At 39.4% G+C, this 19,127-nt stretch overlaps 1 protein-coding gene across 1 annotated transcript in view; it reads left to right on the top strand.

Moving 5' to 3' along the window:
- RYBP (RING1 and YY1 binding protein) overlaps positions 1–19,127 on the top strand; it is a 55,018-nt gene that overhangs the window by 2,184 nt on the left and 33,707 nt on the right. The gene's annotated exons all lie outside the window — the stretch shown is intronic.

Here is a 19,127-nt window from a genome sequence, read left to right as displayed (position 1 = left end):
ATGTCATAGCCTTTTGGCTGTAGTCTGAGGAGTGCCTTTTTTGTTTTCTGAAGAGACACAACCGAAGTACAACTTGAAAGTTCTGCTTTGTTCTAATAATAATGACTTATTTTATGTAAAATAAAGGAACTTTGGAAAACCATTTTCCTGCAGAATAATACTATGGTTATGCATACTTGCAGAGACATTCAAGTTATGTGTAGGAGTGCTGCCATATGACATCTAACAAAGGCATTTATGTCACAGAAACATAACAATAATGCAGATTTATGAGATATTGAGATAGCTTTTTTGATTACGGTAACTTGTATGTATTAGTGATGGATTTTCCCCCCCAAAATGTTGAAAGTGTTAAGTATGAGTTAGGTAATTCTTTCAAAGTTTTAGGCTGACAAATAATCTTAACTGAATTGGGTGTTCTATTTTGTATGCTCTCCTTAGTACTTTTGGAAAGTTAATCAGCTTTGTCATGTGTTGCCTGCTTTTTATGTTAGAAAAATCACAAAATTTTACCATGAATAGACTTTCTAATGTGAAGACTGCAGAATGGCAGACAGCAGGTTGTGTTGTTGATTGGGAGCAGTTGGTAATGTATTCCTTTAGTATTTTGAGCATGGCAGAGTTAAAGCTGAAAATGCATGCTTTCAATAAGAAAACCTTTCTGGATCATTGAGGCTTCTTGTGGCATAGGTGAGTTAGGTAGGTGTCAAACATCCACTCGTGTACATAACGTGCATGTCTTTTGAGTATTTCTACACTTTGTACTGTTTTGAAGGACACTGATTTTAAGTCTAATATATATCACGGTCTAGAACATATGTGTGTGTGTGTGTGTGTGTGTGTGTATGTATGTATGTAGACTTCAGTCATGTTCATTTAGGCTTTAGTATTGTCAGTGAATCCACTTGTGGCTCTTGCATACAAACCTGTTGATTTCTTTTGGGGTTGTATTGTTCTGTACCTACCAGGGTACTTGCAGCATCAGCATATTGTAGATTGTGTTTTATAAGGCTGGGCAACTGGAAGTTTGTGAGCTAGATGTACTTCCTGTGTCGAATTTAATTTTAAGGTGTAGTAAAAAGTTTCCCACCAGTTTCATTCTTGCAGACTAGAGCAATGTTTTTAAGTTGTATGAAATAAGCTTTGAACGTCAATATTAGATCTCTTTCTGATTTGTGTATATATAACATTTATGTTGTATATAGTGCTTGAGATCTGTAATTGGGAAGGCCTGACTGTTAAGAGTAGACTTTATTGGGGAGCTGTTGTAGTGCTCATGTGGGAGTCAGTTTTGTGAGGCAAAATTTACTCCAAGCCTTCATTGTACAGTTTGCAGAACAATCCTCACAATGGATACAGACGTTGTGCATCCCCTTTTGTGTAGCGTAATTTGAATAGTATCCTTATTTGTTAAAAAGCATATTTTTGTCTCTTAAGGAAAAACAACCTGTCCTGTAACATGCCTGGGGAGGGGAAGAGACAATAATTTTAATATGGAAACCTTATCCCATTCAATTACATATTAAATTAAATTATTCAATTAATAATGTAAAACTTTCAACTTAGGCATAGTTGTCAAGTGAGCATTAGAATTAGAAAAATGTTTCGGTACTTTCTCTTTATGTGTTCTCTGCAGCAGAAAGCTTATGTTGACTTATGTTGAACGGCTTAGGGAGCTGGGTATGTTGAACGGCTTAGGGAGCCTGGAGAAGAGAAGGTTAAGGGGGGATATGATAGCCATGTTCAAATATATAAAAGGATGTCATATAGAGGAGGGAGAAAGGTTGTTTTCTGCTACTCCAGAGAAGCGGACACGGAGCAATGGATTCAAACTACAAGAAAGAAGATTCCACCTAAACATTAGGAAGAACTTCCTGACAGTAAGAGCTGTTTGGCAGTGGAATTTGCTGCCAAAGAGTGTGGTGGAGTCTCCTTCTTTGGAGGTCTTTAAGCAGAGGCTTGACAGGCATATGTCAAGAATGCTTTGATGGTGTTTCCTGCTTGGCAGGGGGTTGGACTGGATGGCCCTTGTGGTCTCTTCCAACTCTACGATTCTATGATTCTATGACTTCTTGTTAGGTTTCTAGCTATATTTCTGCCTGTATGAGTGCGGTTTCACCAAAGTCAGTATGATTGCATGCACTTAAGATATGGATGGGAAACTTGTTGCTCTCCAATACTGTATGTTGGACCATAGCTCTCATCAAGGCCAGCCAGGGAGACGGGAGTTTAAATTCAACAACATATGGAGGGCTACTAGTTCCCCACGCCATATTTAAAGTACGCTTTCAGTATGTCACTATATGCTTTTAAAGTAAGTGTTTATCAATGATATTTATGATATTTTATAATAAATGTATAATAAAAATGCATATTTAAGTATTATTTATAAACCAACTCAATATTGGACATAAATTTGTAAATAACTCAAATGCTAGTAACTGAACACTATCTCTGCAGTGAGTTTTGGTTGTGGCTTGGGAGTTACTGTATATGACGCATGTTGGTGTTTCAGGAAACTGCTTTTTTTTCATTGACACTTAATGTACAACAATGCTATGGTTTATGGTTTGCTATTACTCAGAATATTTGTATCTGATGATACAATCTGTGTGCATGCTTGTATTGTAGAAAATCTCAGTTGCAAATATCTACTAGGCTTGCTTAAGGACCAGTAAGTCATTCCTCCAGAATATCAGCAGCAAGATACCTGTTTTTGAGTGATACTGCTAGGGATAGAGACATGAGCTGGAATGTCCAACAACGGAAATCATTTATTATTTATCTAAATACTTGAATAGGGAAGGTAAGCGCTCTGAAAAAAAGATGATTTGCACCACCTTCTATAGTCCAGGGCATCTAAATATTCTAAGAGTATTGAAGGATTTAAGCGCTCATTCTGCATTATTTTCTAAGCTAACCATATGAAATTGTTAGGATAGGATGGTAGCAGTAGCCTTGGTGGCTAGGTTTATTTTTGATCTGGGGTTCAGAATATGTCTTTTGTGCACCAGCTAATAGATTTTGGATTCAGTTATAAAGGTTACTGTGGATTGTGAGCTGATTAATTTTTGAGATATTGTGTTTTGGGGAAGGAGGTAGGTGGTCATGACCGAAAGTGAAAGTCTCACTTGGTTTTCTCACTCAAGAAATGATTCTGCTGTTTCTGAGTTATTTTCACATGAAATAATGAATGATGTGGCAGAGGAGTAAAATTTACTTGAAGCTGCACCTGGGAATAGTTTACTGAATGTACCTGATGCACTTTAAATTTCAGAAGCATGGCTTGCCATGTGAAAAGGATCTTGGGATTGTAGTCAAGCACAACCTGAACATGAGTCAGCAGTGTGGTGCAGCTGCAATAAAAGCTAATGCAATTTTAGTCTGCATTAATAGACTCGCAGTTTTCAAGTCATGGGAAGAAATAGTTCCATTTTGTTTATTAATTACACTTGTATGCTAACTAGCGTTGCCAGACTCAATAGAGGACAGGACTTCTGTGCCTTTAATTGCCCTGCTCTCTTTTGAGTGTGGAAACCTTAAAGAGAAACCAGCAGACCCCTTGCTTGGAAATTAAATAAACGGTCTGCTGGTTTCTCTTTAAGGTTTCCAGACTCAAAAGAGAGCAGGGAAATTAAAGGCACAGAAATCCTGTCCTCTATTGAGTCTGGCAACCCTAATGCTAACCCATAACATAAAGAGATCATGGCCGTTTACAATAATTAAGAATAAAAACAAATTATATACAAAAACCCCATGAAATCAAAAGTAACATTATTTTGCACTAGTCAGATCTCATATAGAGTGCTGCCCATTTCTGCATACTGTCTAGGCAAATAGGAATGAGTAAAGAGGAAATCAAGATGGTCAGTGGTATGGAAAGTAAGTCCTATGAGGCAAAATTAAAGGAACTGAAAGGTGATACAAAGAACTTTTCAAATACTTAATGGTCTGTCCCATAGAACAGGACAAAAACTTTTACTCTGCTGTTCCAGAGGGCAGGACTGTATCATAACAGGCTCAAGTTGCAGGGGGGTAGATTTTGGTTCAACTTTGGGAGAAACTTTGTGATGGTAAGAACATTTCGAACAATAGAACCAGTTACAGTGGCATGGAAGGCTCTGAATAGCTGAGTCAAGGAGCAAATTCGTAAAAAACTAAAACAAGCAACATTAAAGGTGTGACTTGCGTAAACTCAACAACTCAGTCAGTTTTAACAATAGTTCACATCATTCAAGGAAAGGTAGGCTCTCTATGGAGTTACCCCAATAATTTTTATTGTTTTTCATGTATTTTGTTTTGCCTTTTCGTACAGTATTTTCTGTACAGCTGCATGCAGTCCAGAAAAGTTCTACTGCAGTTCTATACCACAGATCTGGAAAGAAGCTCTACTGATCTCAGTGGAACTTATTTCTGAGTAAACACATACAGGAGTGCTATTTGTGGCTAAACCTTTGCTTCTATTTTTTCAGCATCCAGTTCTTGTTTTCTTTAAACTCCTTTATTGACCACATTCCTATTGTTATCGAGAACTGCAAATTGTTTTCTGTGATTAGTTTTAATAGTGTCGGCTTGCTTTTTGTGCAGTGTGTATGTTCTTGCTTTTTGTGTGATGTGCGTGTTCTTGCTGTCAGCTTGTCTTTTTCCTTGCAATCTTATCTTTTGAGCTATCTTGTTTGTAAATCCAGCTTAGTGGTTCTCTGTTGACACAATCAGTAAACTGAATGGGATTCTTGTGTTCATAATTAGTTTCATGTTGCTATAACTATACCAGGAAAAGTGGCACTTTGCAGTTGTTTTTAACTCTGTAGCCCATCCAGATGCAACATCAGTGGACATGTTTATTCAAACCAGGGGTAGGCACCTTGCCTGGGCTGGTTTGCTACCCCTGATTTAAATCCAGGTCTGCCCCAGTCATATAAAAAAACAAGGGGCAAGAGCCCAAATTCTTTGAAAAATGGTGTGATTGAGAGAGAGACAGACAGTATGTGTGCTTATCCATCTGCTGTCTGCAGCTTGCCTTTCCACAGTCTTCTCTTTCTCATCATACTTTCCCCCCCAATACCAAAACTGAATTTCAATTCCAAGTGTTATTTCAGGACAGACAAAAGTGCTTGGGGGAAGAGAGGTGGCTGTGAATAGGTGAGCAGTGTACTTTAGAAGGGGTCACCTCCACTCATCTGTGTCATAGTTTTGATCCAGAAGTCAGATTTCCCACCCCCTTGCATTGCCCATGATTGAAGCAGATAGTTTAACTAAAGCAGGAGTAAGGGACCTCTAGTCTGCTGGCAAATTGCTAACTGTTTGTTCCTTAGGATTCTCCCCAGGCAATGCCCCATATCATTCTGCACTTGCCTGAAGTGCTTTGGCCTAGCCTGCAAAACTGGACAGAGCAACAGATGTGATTCTTACCTTTTACATTCCAGCCATGCAGAAGCTACAAGTTTCTATACACCCCCTCCATTTTTCCATCTTTCTTAAAAGAGAAGCAAAGAGACAGAATAAAAATTCGAGCGCACATTCCAGTTTGTAACAAATGAGACCTATTTTCCATTTTCCTTCTCCTACATCTTAACCACCTTTTGTCTTTGAACTGGAATGGTCAGGCATTAATTTCCATTGAGTGAATTAAGATTTTTATTGAAGCTGATCAAATATGCTAAGGAACCTGACCTTAAAATGGTTGTGACCAACTTCCTTGATAAGCACAATGTAAGTAAAAGTAAGGTACAGTGCTGCTTTAACAATCCTGTCCTTTTTATATAGTGCTATCAATATACTTAGCATTGCAAAGAATAATATTTGGAAAAAAGAAAGTTCACTCCCCCAAAGAAGTTCCAATTCATGTGCCAGTAGTTAGGTTAGAGCTAGCAGGAAAAAGAGGATGAAGAGGTAGAACATAAAAATGGATATATACCGATAATTGATTGCGGCACAGTTGCCTGTACAGTTGAAAGCAGAGAACTCAAGTTATTCCCAAGTTCTTGGTGTATCTTGCATTTTTTTTATCTCTATAATCAAGACTTTCTGATTATCTTATGTGCACATAAGCTAGCTGTGTGAACAACTATCTTGGAAATAAAAATTCAAAGGTGGAAAAGCATGGAAAAGCAAAGAAATGGATTTTTAAGCATGTGGATTTATTTAAAAGGAATAATATTCCTTTTATAATATTCCTTCTATATTCTTAATAATTAGTAGGCAAGAATGTCCTTTTTGTTTACAGCCTATCTCTGCAAAGCTTGCATGCTTTTTTTTACTTTAGTAAAATGTAAGAGCATTCCTCTATGAATAAAATAATTTTTAGAATTGGTCCATAACTTGACTTAGGGAAAGTAGGCAGGAAACCTTCTGCCTGTTTCTAGAATCCTTATGCCTCTTTTATGTATTTCTTTTTCTAATGAATTTCCCTACACCTTAGAATAGTTCAGTATTAGAAACTTCCATTATTCTAGGTGCATTTTGTGGCAGAGAATTTAATTAGCGTGAGCAGTTTTTGAGCTCTGGGCGCAGTACTGCGCCTAAGATTTCAGGTTAAAACTGCAGAGTGGAAAGGAAAAGGAGCACCTTTTTCTGCCTCCCCACTTCTAGCTACTGTCTGAAGACTGGAGAATAGACCTTCTGAAGAATATTATGGGGGTGGGCAGGGGAAGGACTAGACCATGTGAAAAATGAATATAATAGTTTAGCTGCAGTTCATTCATTTTCAGCTTTGTATTCTTGTTATTAAAAAGTGTTGTTGCGCCTGTTACCTAGGTTTAAGGTGCCATTTAGCTCCTAGCTTTCATATCCCCTTTCCGAACACTGCCTTAGATGGGGCAGTGCTGGAAAGGGGAGGGGGAACTACCTCAAACAACACCTTGGTGTCCCGAGAGGCTGCACTGTTGTGTGCAGGAGGTTGGCAGAATGAGTATCCAGAACTACATAGCTCTCTTGGAAGTTATAAAGGGGTGTGTGTTTGACATTTTGCCCCTTCAGATAGCTTTGGAAATAAATGAAAACGAGCTCCTGTGTGTTTCTTCCTTTCACTGTTCTGACAGTTTCATTGTTCAGTAGGCTACTCAGAAAGCCATAAAATTCACCTGTGGAGAACTTAGGTCTAAATAGTCTTTCACTTCAATCCTTTTTTTAAAAAAAAAAGAAAAGAAAAATGGAAGCCGGTCATGTGACTTAGAAGATAATAGCTTTTTGCTATGCAATTTGGTTTAAAAAAACTGCTATATCACTGCATGTGGAGATCCCCTGTGATGTGCATTTGTCTTTAGATTTAGTCACTGTGTGTCTCTTTCAAAGTGTAATGCTTAAAAACAGTGAAACCCAGTGACCTACTTTATGAGCTTTCATATGGTTCTGTAGGTCAGTGGGTCTCTTTGCAGAATGTAGGTCATTTGGAAAGGTGTGTGTTCCTTCCATAACAAGTAGCTTTTGACCTGCCGTGAAATTTACACAGGTTACATGTGCAGCTTCAGGGTTCTCTCCTCCCCCACCCCTCCCCATAGATTTGTTTTTTTTACTATCTGGTCCTGACATGTTACTCTGCTGTATAGCAAATAGCTGGGATGTAATCAAATGTATTTTTAAAAGGTGGCATGTTTTAGACAAACCAAGAGAACCTTTGTGTGTGTATATTTTGCTCAATAATAAACATAAACGATATAGTGTCTGTTATACAATATCCTAAGCAAATGCCCAATGTATCTGAGAAAGGGGGGGTGTCCTATGATGTTTGTATTGTTAGGTTTTCAAACTTCCTGAACAAATAAACATTGAATCAAATTTATTATAATCTTCAAAGCAGTTTTCAAGAAAGCATAAAAATGTTAATTCAGTTTAAACAAAACCTGATCGGTAAAACATCAATAAAAATTAACAATAAAACCTCAGAGCAGTAAAAATATAAATAATCAAGGAATAGATAACCAGCTTCTAACGAGATTTAGGAATGCCTGAAAAAAAAAGTTTTCCTTCGTGCTGAAAAGATGCAGAATTGGCCTCACTGAAAGGCCAAAAACAGAGCACCACATCGGAAAAGGTTTCTTCCTTCAAGTCTCATATCTGATATCTAAAGGGAGGGCACCAAAATCATAGTATATAGGCAGGCTCTTTAGTTCAGCTTCTTGATGAGCTTATTTTGTATTGGAAAAAATTAACACCTACCACCCTTTCTAGTGGTTTAAAAAAGTTGAAGAAATATGATATTGTTTCTTTATGATTATTTGGTGTCTTCATCCTTTATGGATCTGGAATTATACCCTATAAGTCAGGTGAAGAAGCCCAGGACATGAATGTAAGCACAGTATAGTTTAGTTATCAAAGAAAAGCTCCTGTTGAACTTTGCTGTAGTTCTTATTTGACTGGAACCCCCCCCCCCCCCCCAGTATATTTGTATGCTGTGTTTCTGGGCTAAGTTTCATAAGTTCCTGTATAATATTTGATAAGACCTGGAGAAGTCCTAATCATTAGGCCTTGATTTTGCTTACTATAGTCATAGGTTTCATGTAAGAGACACCAGGACCTGAACTGGAAAACTTAACCTTGGCAGTGTTTGCTGGATTTGGCAGCTCGATTGCAGGTTAGGTTTGACTCTAGCAAGAGGGTCTGATGTGGTGACTTTTATAATTGGCATGGCTCTGCCGCCAAAGCAAGCCGCCGGTCCTTGCTATTACTCTTGCTAGATATAAACTTCAGCAACAGCAGTTTGGAGATCCTTGCCTAAACAGTACAGTAACTTGGATTCTGGCTGCCACTGTTTATTGCCTTTTTGCACCAATCTCAGTCCATCTTCTGTTTGTGTTTTTGGCTTATCTATGCCTACCTCCAATTCCTTGCTTCATCCTTCTTTTTGACAGATTCTTTATCTATGCTTTCATTTTTTGATTCCTGCTTCACATCCCAAATGAACCTATGGTTATTGGTTTTGGTTCACCCCAACAGTCTCCTCATCTGTTGTTAACAGACCGTTTGGCATCTGACTCCTAACTACATGGATCACATCTTGCTCCTCTCCTCATGTGTTCTAGAACAGCTCAGTTCTCAGATTTTTGTTGACAAGCATGTAATAGGTTTTAGTGGAATTTAGTGCCATGGATTCAGTCTGAGAAATTCAATGGGACAGTCTTCCTTCCTTCCCTCCTGCACGCTGCTCTAGGGGTTTTCCTGACCCACTTGGTGGAAAGCCTTGTTGCGCTAGTGGAAGTCCTTGCATGGCTTCATTGAACCTGGCTCCCTTCTTAGAACTCCATGTTTCTGCGTACTTTGGGCTGACAATGTCTCAGTTCTTGGCAGCCTTCTCAACTGTGTGATTTAGATTTTTACAGGCTTGATGCAACTCTTATTGGCATCTTCCTTTCCATTGTACAGAATGGAAAGTGCTTCATTAGACTGACGTTACCTTTTAAAGATATATCTGCATTGCCCCCTCCCAAATACTTTTGAGTTGTATTCAGCATAGTGCTAACCATGTAATTCTGCTTGCCCAACAGAGCTTCCCCTCTTCCCCTTGCAGGTCCTCTGAATCTGTTCCAGGGATTTCTCCAAGTTATGCTGTTAACTTGGAACATAGTGCAGTATAGATTGAATAGTTTGAGTGATAGCCATTGATGGTCATATCGATATTTCAGTGAGTAAATGTGATGAAACATTGGGTGTCACCCTTTGTGTTGTTCGTTTGAGGGCTGCTTATAATTCTGTAAAGCTCAGGGGTCCAAAAACTTAGACACATTTTTCTTAGATTGAATGTACAGTTGTACCTTGGCTCCCGAATGCCTTGGGAGTCGAAACGTTCTGTCTCCCAAACGATCGAAAACTGGAAGTGAGTGTTCTTGTTTTCGAACGTTCTTTTGGAAGCCATACGTCCGACGGGGCTTCTGTGGCTTCAGATTGGCTGCGGGAGCTTCCTGCAGCCAATCAGAAGCCACACTTTGGTTTCTGAACGTTTTGGAAGTCAAACGGATTCCGTTCGACTTCTGACGTACAACTGTATATGACTTCTGTGCATGGCTGCCAAAGGTAAGTTTTCTGTTTATTCACTTATTCTGTTTATACTGCTTATGTTGTCTGGCCAGCTGCATTGTGACATTATTAATTTTGAAAGTGCTTGCCTAGCTGAGGACTTTCTCTTCCTAAGATTTCAATAGAAGGGGCAATACATTGATGGACGATGGCCCTGTGATGGAGTCAATCAGCCGGCACAGTCTCTTGTCCCTTGGGCACACTTGTATGGAGTACATCATTAGCTGAAGAAGGGGAGGCTTTCCTCTGTAATGTTAATGCCGTGTATTAGCTCTCTTGTCCCTGTGCTACTATTACAGAGCCATTGCAGCTCCATTGGGGACAGGGAAGGAGAGCAAGTACATAACTTCATCTGGTGTCATGATTATTTTTAGTGTTTTATTTAACTGTACATCAGCAAACCTTATATAAGTTGCTGTTATCTTCCAGACTCTTTAAGCAGAATGGAACAAAGTGAAAAACTTAAATTAAATTGATCAGAGATGTTGTTGCGTGGTAGGCAACATTTGCATGTTTCAGTGGCATTTTGAGCAATATTTTATTTGTCCAAATGTTGCAGGATAAAATAAAAGTGTAAGCCAAGGAAGAGAAATGTTGCCAGCACACTTGTGTGCATTGAATGTTGTCTTGAGAGGCGAGACTGGCAAGCTATTTGCCTGGAAGGACTTGTTATACATTAATTAAGTTGGCAAGGTGCTAGCTAGCTGCAAGACTCGACTGGGCTGTTTTTTAAGAGTAACCACTGCCTTTTAATTTTTTATACTCAAAATATCTATTTCAAGACAATGAATTTTTTTTAAAAAAACCCTACCTAATTCATTTAAGAGCAAGAGAGTAAATATCCTGATTATTTAGAACCAGTTGACAGCCTCATAAGTAAATAGGTTTTAAAGTATTGCATAAGATGATAGGTTTTTCTATTATCTAACTTGTTGAAATGGCCATAGATTAAGGATTCAAATTGACCTTGTATGAATGTATTAAATCAGTTTATCTTCCAAAATGGGATAAATACCATGTGCCCACTACCAGAGTTTGAAATTATCCAGGTGCCATTCATGTTTTGCTACTGGTGCAGTCCAATTGCACATGGAGGTTTCTGGGCACCAGGTTAGTGACCACAGTTCAAAAATGTCTGCCTTACTCCATAGTTAGTAGCATTTCCATTTCCACTATGTGGGTTTCTCCTCCCTGCATACTGGGACATGTGAATTGTTGTAAGAGCAAGCTACAGTCAAGCAGTGTAGTTGAGATCATAGAATTGTAGCTTTGAAAGGTATCCTGGGGGTCATTTAGTCCAACCCCTTGAATTCCAGTGTGGCAACCTAGCACCAAGGAATCATTTGGTGCCTAGCATATATACCTGAGTTCCTAACACTGCCCACTACAAAATTTCAGTACGTATACCTTCCAGGTGTGTGTAGACAGCAACAGAATAAACCAGTTTGGTGAGTGGTAACAGCAAGGGGGTTTGGTGGATAGGAATTCAGTCATTCATTTAATGAGAAAACAGTTGCTTGAGAACAAATGCTGCTTAGCTCGTAGCTGTTTGGTTGTGGATGAACTTGCCGGACCAGGCTGATGACAGATTTAGCATTTATCCTGAGGAAAACTTAGTTTCAGATAATACATGCAACTTTTTCCTCATTATTATTTTTTAAACCTGGGTTTCTAAAAAGCAAAACATTTAAAAATACATTAATCTAAAGCAGCTGTTGTGAATCTGTGACCTTCTGGTCACAGTTGGGACTGCAGCACTCATAATCCCTGATGACTGAACATGCTGACTAGGGCTATGGGGAGCTGGTTTAATGTACCTCTGTGGCAGGAACATGTAAAAGTGAGCTCCTTCACACTTCAGAGAGCAGCAAGCAAAACCATCATAAAGATTACTATTTGTTCTAGTTACAGGTAGGTAGCCGTGTTGGTCTGAGTCGAAGCAAAATAAAAAAAAATTCCTTCAGTAGCACCTTAAAGACCAACTAAGTTTTTATTTTGGTATGAGTGCATGCACATGAAAGCTCATACCAAAATAAAAACTTAGTTGGTCTTTAAGGTGCTACTGAAGGAATTACTATTTGTTGTGTGACTTAATACTACATTTTAAAATGCCTCAGTATTTGGGTTGCATTTCAAAAAATAGTTCAGAACAGTAAAAATCATTCTTTATCTGGGATGCGAGAATCCATGGCTCTCCAAATACTTCTGGAGTGTATGGGAGAGCTTATTCCCAACTCTGGCTAGTTCAACATCGGGGGGGGGGGGGGGAAGCCATTTTGGCTCCTTGGGGTAGATTGCCTTTTGAGTACAGTCTGGAGGCTGCAGTTCACATTGTGCCTAGGGTGCTTATATATACTGCTTATAACCATAAATCTGAACGAATTGCACAGGTTACCTGTTACCTTCCAGCCTTAATTCAAGGTGCTTATAGTGATAGATAAAGCCATGGGGCTCCAAATATCTGAAAGAATGCCTCTTCCTGGAACAACTTGCCCATGCATTAAGATCTGCCGAAGGGACCCTTTTTGTGGTTGTCCCACTGTAATAAAAGGGGTGTGTATGTCTGCGAGAGGGTCTTCTCTGCTATGGCACCAGGCCTGACCCCCCTTCAGATGTGTGACATGCTTTATCCTTACTTTCATTTCAGGCAAGCACACTGTAGATTGAGACACTTGTGTTGTGTCCTGCTACCAAGTTAACTTCATTGACAGCAAATATGTGTATTCATATGCTCCTAGTTTTGAATATTGTTCAGCAGTTGATTTGAATATTTTGGTATTTCCTTCCCTGGGAACTCTGGGGGGAAATGGTTTATAAATAATTATAAACCATATATTATTTAAAAAATAATAAACATGTGAGTGACTGATAATCCCATTTTTATATATAGGAAGTGGGACTTGAGACAGTGACTTGTTTAGAGCTATGCAGTGAGTCATTTGAAGATGTGGGGCTTGAATATGTCTCTCTCACTTTATTTTGTACTACTTTTCATAATTAGTATATGATGCTTTTAATTTTTCTTGAAAATACTAAGGTCCCAAACTAGGGCTAATTAGCTTTCCCTTTTGGGAAAAGATAATTAATGGCTCCAGCTGTGCTAGCCAGTTCTGCCTCCGTTGTTGGTATCAATGTACCTCTGAAAATAAGTTGTTGGGAATCACAAGTGGGGAAAGTGCTGTTGCACTCAAGTTCTGCTTGTGGAATTATTATTGTCATTGTCATTATCATTATCATTATTGTTTTCATTTGAATTTGTATACTGCCATTCATCTGAGGATCACAGGGTGAGTTACCAATATAAAACCCAAAAATACATAACATAGTACAGTGGTACCTTGGTTTATGAACACAATTGGTTCCGGAAGTCTGTTCATAAACTGAAGCATTCATAAACTGAAGCGAACTTTCCCATTGAAAGTAATGGAAAGTGGATTAATCTGTTCCAGACAGTCCGCGGAGTACTTAAACTGAAGCGTTCATAAACTGAAGCGAACTTTCCCATTGAAAGTAATGGAAAGTGAATTAATCCGTTCCAGATGGGTCTGCAGCATTCGTAAACTGAAAATTTGTAAACTGAGGTGTTCGTAAACCGAGGTTCCACTGTAACAAACACACACACACCCCAGTTTAAAAGGCTATTGGTTGTTTAATTAACCAAAGGGCTGGGAGAAGAGGAATGTTTTTGCCTGGTGCCTAAAGGTATGTAACAAAGGAGCTAGGTGAGCATCCACGGGGAGAGCATTTTGTAAGCAGAGAGCCACCACAGAAAAGGCCCATTCTCAAGTTGCTGTCTTCTGGGCCTCTTCCAGAGGAGGCGCATGAAGAAGGCTCTCAAATTATCATTGCAGGGTCTGGGACAGTTCATATGGGAAGAGGAGGTCCTTGAAGTAATTGGCAGCCAATGACAGAATTGGTATTATATGTGCAAATTATCTTACACCAGTGAGAAACCTGGCCGCTGAATTCTTCACCTGCTGAAGTTTCTTCAGAGGCAGCCCCACATATATAGTGCGTAGCAGTACTGGAAATTTAACCTAGAGGTGGCCAGAGCATAGGTGACAGATATAACCTATCCCTTTCCTATAGGCACTTGTTTGGCCACTGTGAGAACAGGATGTTGGACTAGATGGACCTTTGGCCTGGTCCTGTAGGGTTCCTCTTGTGTTCTTAATATAAAGCAAGGGTGGTGAGCTTCCAGTCTGCAGGTTAATTTTGGCCTGCCAGGAGGTGCAGTCTAGCCTGTGATGAAATTCTCCTAAACCCTGCTCACCTTGCAACCAGCTGTTGTCAGAACAATGGTTAAGTGATATTAGCTGATGGGTAGGGTTAATTTTTGTTGTTGGCTGTGCCCTCCCCATGGGGAACTGGTACATGCAGCCAAAGTAGCACAATTGAACTCAACAGTTCAATCCAGCTCAGTGCTGCTTTGTCAGTTACCACTATTACCACCTTCCCCACATCTCAAATTTCACAGGTGGGTGGGATCCCCTGCACACCTATCAGTGTCAAAACGTTATGATGCCCAAAGGTTGACAGGTTAGTGGCCCTGCCTGTGTATCAGAGTAGGCCTGTGCAGAAGGGGTGGGGGTGTCATGCCAATGCAGTGATGCTTCCTTCATTTTTGCAGCCAGCAGGAGGCTGCTTAGCCGGTGGAGTTGAGTGGAAGGAGGCGTCTGCTCAAACAAGCACCCCTCCCCAGTGCAAGGTGTTGTTTTTTCCCCCCTTGCTTTGTTAGCTTTATTAATTTTTCATTTTATAAAATGTATATTCAGTGCCAGTTGGCATTCATGGGGCAGCTAAAAATATATACAAGAAGGTGGTAAGCGTATTGCTTCAAGCATTGATTTAATTATTTATTTTGGCACAAAGCTTTAGCACATCTACTTTCATTGTCTGTGGAAACTTCTTCAAAGTATTAGGACAATTGTTCTGTGAGAAACGATGCAGTCAGCTGGTGTTGATTTATATTATAATTGCTACTCAAGTCTAACAGTTCAGCGGTAGAGAAACTTACAGTGACAGATTGTGGCATAGCGTAATTCATTGGTCCCCTTCCCCCAACAAATGCTGGAGAATATCATGCACGGAATTACTGTGCTTCTCATGGCTGGTTCTCAGAGTTGCAGCCAAGTCACTATTGCAGTTGTGATACATTCTGTAACCATTATGTCAGGATAGGTGTGGGGTTTTCAGTTCTTGTCAAAAGTGTCCTTGTTGCATGATAGGAAAACATCATGTCATGTCATATAGTGTGATGTGAAACAATCGTGTCACAGTATGGCACCTTCTATAGCTAATCTATTACAGTACAATATCGGCTAAAGCTCTTGACATCTATTTCTTCCTTGTAATACTTGAAAAGAGATTTCTAAATATTTGCTCATGAGGTACAAGCCTCTCCCCCCCCCCCACCGCTTAATACCCATGAAACCCTCTTTTTTGTTTATTTTAGAGAGTGCTGGAGGGTTTCCTATGTCACACTGCACTTTTTGTGCAGGCTTCCTGGCTCATTCTGCTTTTCTCTCCTCCCACCCACTCAAAGAGGGGAATTTCATATTGAACTAGACTTTGAAGCAGGCATGTTCTTGCTTCAAAGTTCAGAGCAACAGGACAGACAGACAGACAGACAGACACACACCCACACCCACACACCCCGCTAGGTATCCACAAAGGTTTAGAGGAAGGAAGGTCTTGACAGCAACCACAAAACTGTTACTACCTAGTAAGTAAGTCAAGCCAAATTTTTGTGGACCACTCTTTGCCAACAGTGGTAGAAAGTTAAACGTGTGCTATTCACACAGGTAAGTTGGATGTCTTAAGAATCCTTCGCAAAATAGCTCCCAAGTATGTATGCAGATCCTTTACTGGATAATACAAGGTCATGATACTTGATTAGTATATAATTTGCGATTCTAAATAGCTTTTGGGCTGGCTACAAAAACATAATAAACAGCATTGACCACTGCTGTCATGCTTTGTAAGACTAAAGATGGCATTGCATTTAAAAAACTTTGCTTAATGTGTCTGATAGGGTTTTAATATCTAATCAATGAAACTACGATAATTTCCAAACTTGAATCTGTTTTACAGTATTAGATTTCAGTATCTTTATATTAATCCACATGAAGCAGTTGGAGCTAAGGCTTCAGTCAGTTGTATTAATATAATGCGTAATTTCTTCTGATGTGTAATTTACAAGTTTCCCTTGGATTATGATCTGAACATTTGTTACTGTTAGAAGGCTTGATTACTCAAAATGCTGAAAAGCCAACAGAAGTAATCTATAGAACTTAATAAAATCATTTTGAATCTTGAACTATGAGCTATTGCACCATCACTTAGCTTAATTCCAGAGAGAACCGTGCTATTTTTAGCCTGCTTATGTCTATAGGCTAAAATCCTACCAGCTTTCTCTTCTGGCTCCTAGTAATTTTGAACATGAAGTAAATTACTGTCATACTGCCCCCCCCCCCCAAATAAGGTCAATCTCTGTGGTACAATCTAAACAACAACTACTGGATGCCGTTGCAACTTCTTCTCTGCTGAGCTTGTTTGATTCTACCTTTGGGTGAGATATATAGGCAGTAATGTGCCATGAACAAGCAAGAGGCAAGGCCCAGCTGATGAAGTGTTTCTGGCCCACTGACAAAGAGTCAAGGTAACAAGGAATGGAGTGAGTTCAGTGGGATGCCAGGGCAAACTGCTCTGCCCCTCCCCTTAGTTTATTTTGGACCTTTGAATTTGTTAGGTCACCACTTCAATAAACTACAGAGATGCATGGAGCAAGCTAGAAGGGGTGTGGGCACTATTCAGTGTACTTCATGGAATGTCACTCGTACAATTATCTACCAGTCGGACAGAAGTTGTGAGTGTGTGTTCATGGCATTGAGCTCCTGGAACAAGGAAGAAGACCTTAGGCTCATAGTGGATAGTTCAATGAATATGTTGACCCAGTGTGGGATAGCTGTGAAAAAGATGAATTTCATGTTAGGGAACCTTAAGGGTTGGATTGAAAACAACTGCCAATATAATGCCATTATGCCTATTGAGTGTGATTGCATGGTTGGATACTGTATACAGTTCTGGTCACCTCCCTGCAAAAAGGGCATTGTAGAGCTGGGGAAAATTCAGAAATGGGAAACCATAAACGATTGAGGGATTTGAGCAACTCCCCTTTGATGGAAAGGTTACAGCTAGTTTATAAAGCCCCGAACTTTAATAAAAGATAGTCTATTTGGTTTCTGATACATGAACAGTTAGGAATACAGTGATGATTTAGAGAGCCTTAGATTTAGACATCTGGTTGGCCACTGTGAGAATAGGATGCTGGACTAAAAGGGCCTTTGGCTTGATCCAGCAAGGTTTCTCTCAGGTTCTTCTCGGTGCAAGAAGACATTTTATGCGTGGCCTGAATGGAAGAAACATCTGGTGGATCTTTTATTTGTTGTATAGAACAGTATGGCCTAGATTTTGTTTATCATGAAAACTTCTCCTTTACCTTCCTTTCTTTACAAACAATGAAAACATAATGAGTAATGTGATATTAAAGCAGTCGTTTCAATAAGCCCACACAGTATAAGGGGGACTTCAGTTCTTTTGCATTATTTTTAACGTGCCTTTTGCAAATAGTAAGATATCACATTCTTCCTGACTTTTCATCTGTTGCATAACACAGGAGGGAAAATTCATGTTTGCTCACATTTTTTTAAAAACCCAAACAAACTAATTTTAATGGAACTTACAAAAACTGCAAGTTTTGTAAGCCTGGAGCTCTTGCTAAGACGGCAACATTTAGTTACGCTTCCCATCAAGGCTCTCCAGATGACATATTTAGGCTGACAATTCCACACGTGTTGTGGGTCAGGCACACTGCCAAGTGCTTAGCACTTAGCCAGCAGGAGAGGAAAAAATAGGAATCCCAATAATCCACACATCAGCCTGTGCTTTATTCCTTGGTCAGGCAGAGCAAGTGAACTGCGGAGAGATTGTGGGTATTAAGTGGGTTGGATAATGAAAGGCTACACTGGCATTGATGTGAGATTCTTTAAATAGAAAATGTCTCTAACTGATGGTGCCAGGATGGTTGGCATGAATTTACAGTTGGCACAGCCTCACAGCAGAACTGCGAGTTCTTAGCGAGAAATCGTCAACTTGGTTTCTAACACTCGTATTGTTAGAACGGAAGAGTGGTATGGTTTTCCATTAGGTTTATACATATATTGTACCTTGTTGAAAAAGGGTTTCAAAAAGTGCTAATGTAACAGAAATAAAGCATCTTATGTGCTAAGCTGTGCTGCAGATTCATAATTAGAGGACAGAAACTGAGAAGTTCCAGATGATATATTCAATTAAGAAGAAGGAAATTCAGTTGATGTTGTGTTAATGGCTTTTTGTGTTCACTTGAGCTCCAAAATGCTGGGAGATTTGCAACTGTTAAGTGCCCATGCCCCTAATAGATGCATTATTCAGGCAGTATGTGTAAAATATGGTATCTTACATTGAAGGTAGTTCAGTCTTCACTGTTGCCTCAAGAGCTTGATGGATGTCACTGGCAGAAGGATAAATTGGTCTGTCTACTGGAATAGAAACATGGAGTCTATGCAACTGAAACTACCATTCTGTATGACCAGTGCCCAAATGACAATCAAACCACCCACACAAAATAATGGGAAATAGAAGGGACCTTGAAGGTCAAATAGTTCAACCCCCTGATAAAGCACTGAACTTCTGGTTTTATTGTTTTAACTATAATGATTTTTAATTGTTTTATTGCCTGTATTATTATTTTTTTAAAAAAATAAGGATGCTTTAATGCCTCAATGGAATTGCTGTGTATTTTCTCCTAAATGTGTCACCAGAACACTCAGTGGAGTAAGTTTTCATTTTAAAGCTTTGTACCTCCTTGCAAGGTTCCCAGTCCCCAAAAGTGCCTGCTGTTTTTAGAGAGCAGATATGCTAAGTAATTATAGAGAATCAATTCTGATGGACCACTGTTCATTTCTCATAGCTTGTCATAGAAATTGTTCCTCTCTGAACTCTCTTGCCCCTTCCTCAGGCTTTTTCCTTCCCCCAATGAGGGCAACATTTTGATGGGAGTTCAGGTTTACAACAAA

The sequence above is a fragment of the Zootoca vivipara genome, chromosome 2 (assembly GCF_963506605.1).
Source record: "Zootoca vivipara chromosome 2, rZooViv1.1, whole genome shotgun sequence".
In the NCBI taxonomy this organism is placed as follows: domain Eukaryota; kingdom Metazoa; phylum Chordata; class Lepidosauria; order Squamata; family Lacertidae; genus Zootoca; species Zootoca vivipara.
The sequence above is the reverse complement of the archived record's forward strand: the minus strand, read 5'-3'. Positions and strand labels throughout refer to the sequence as shown.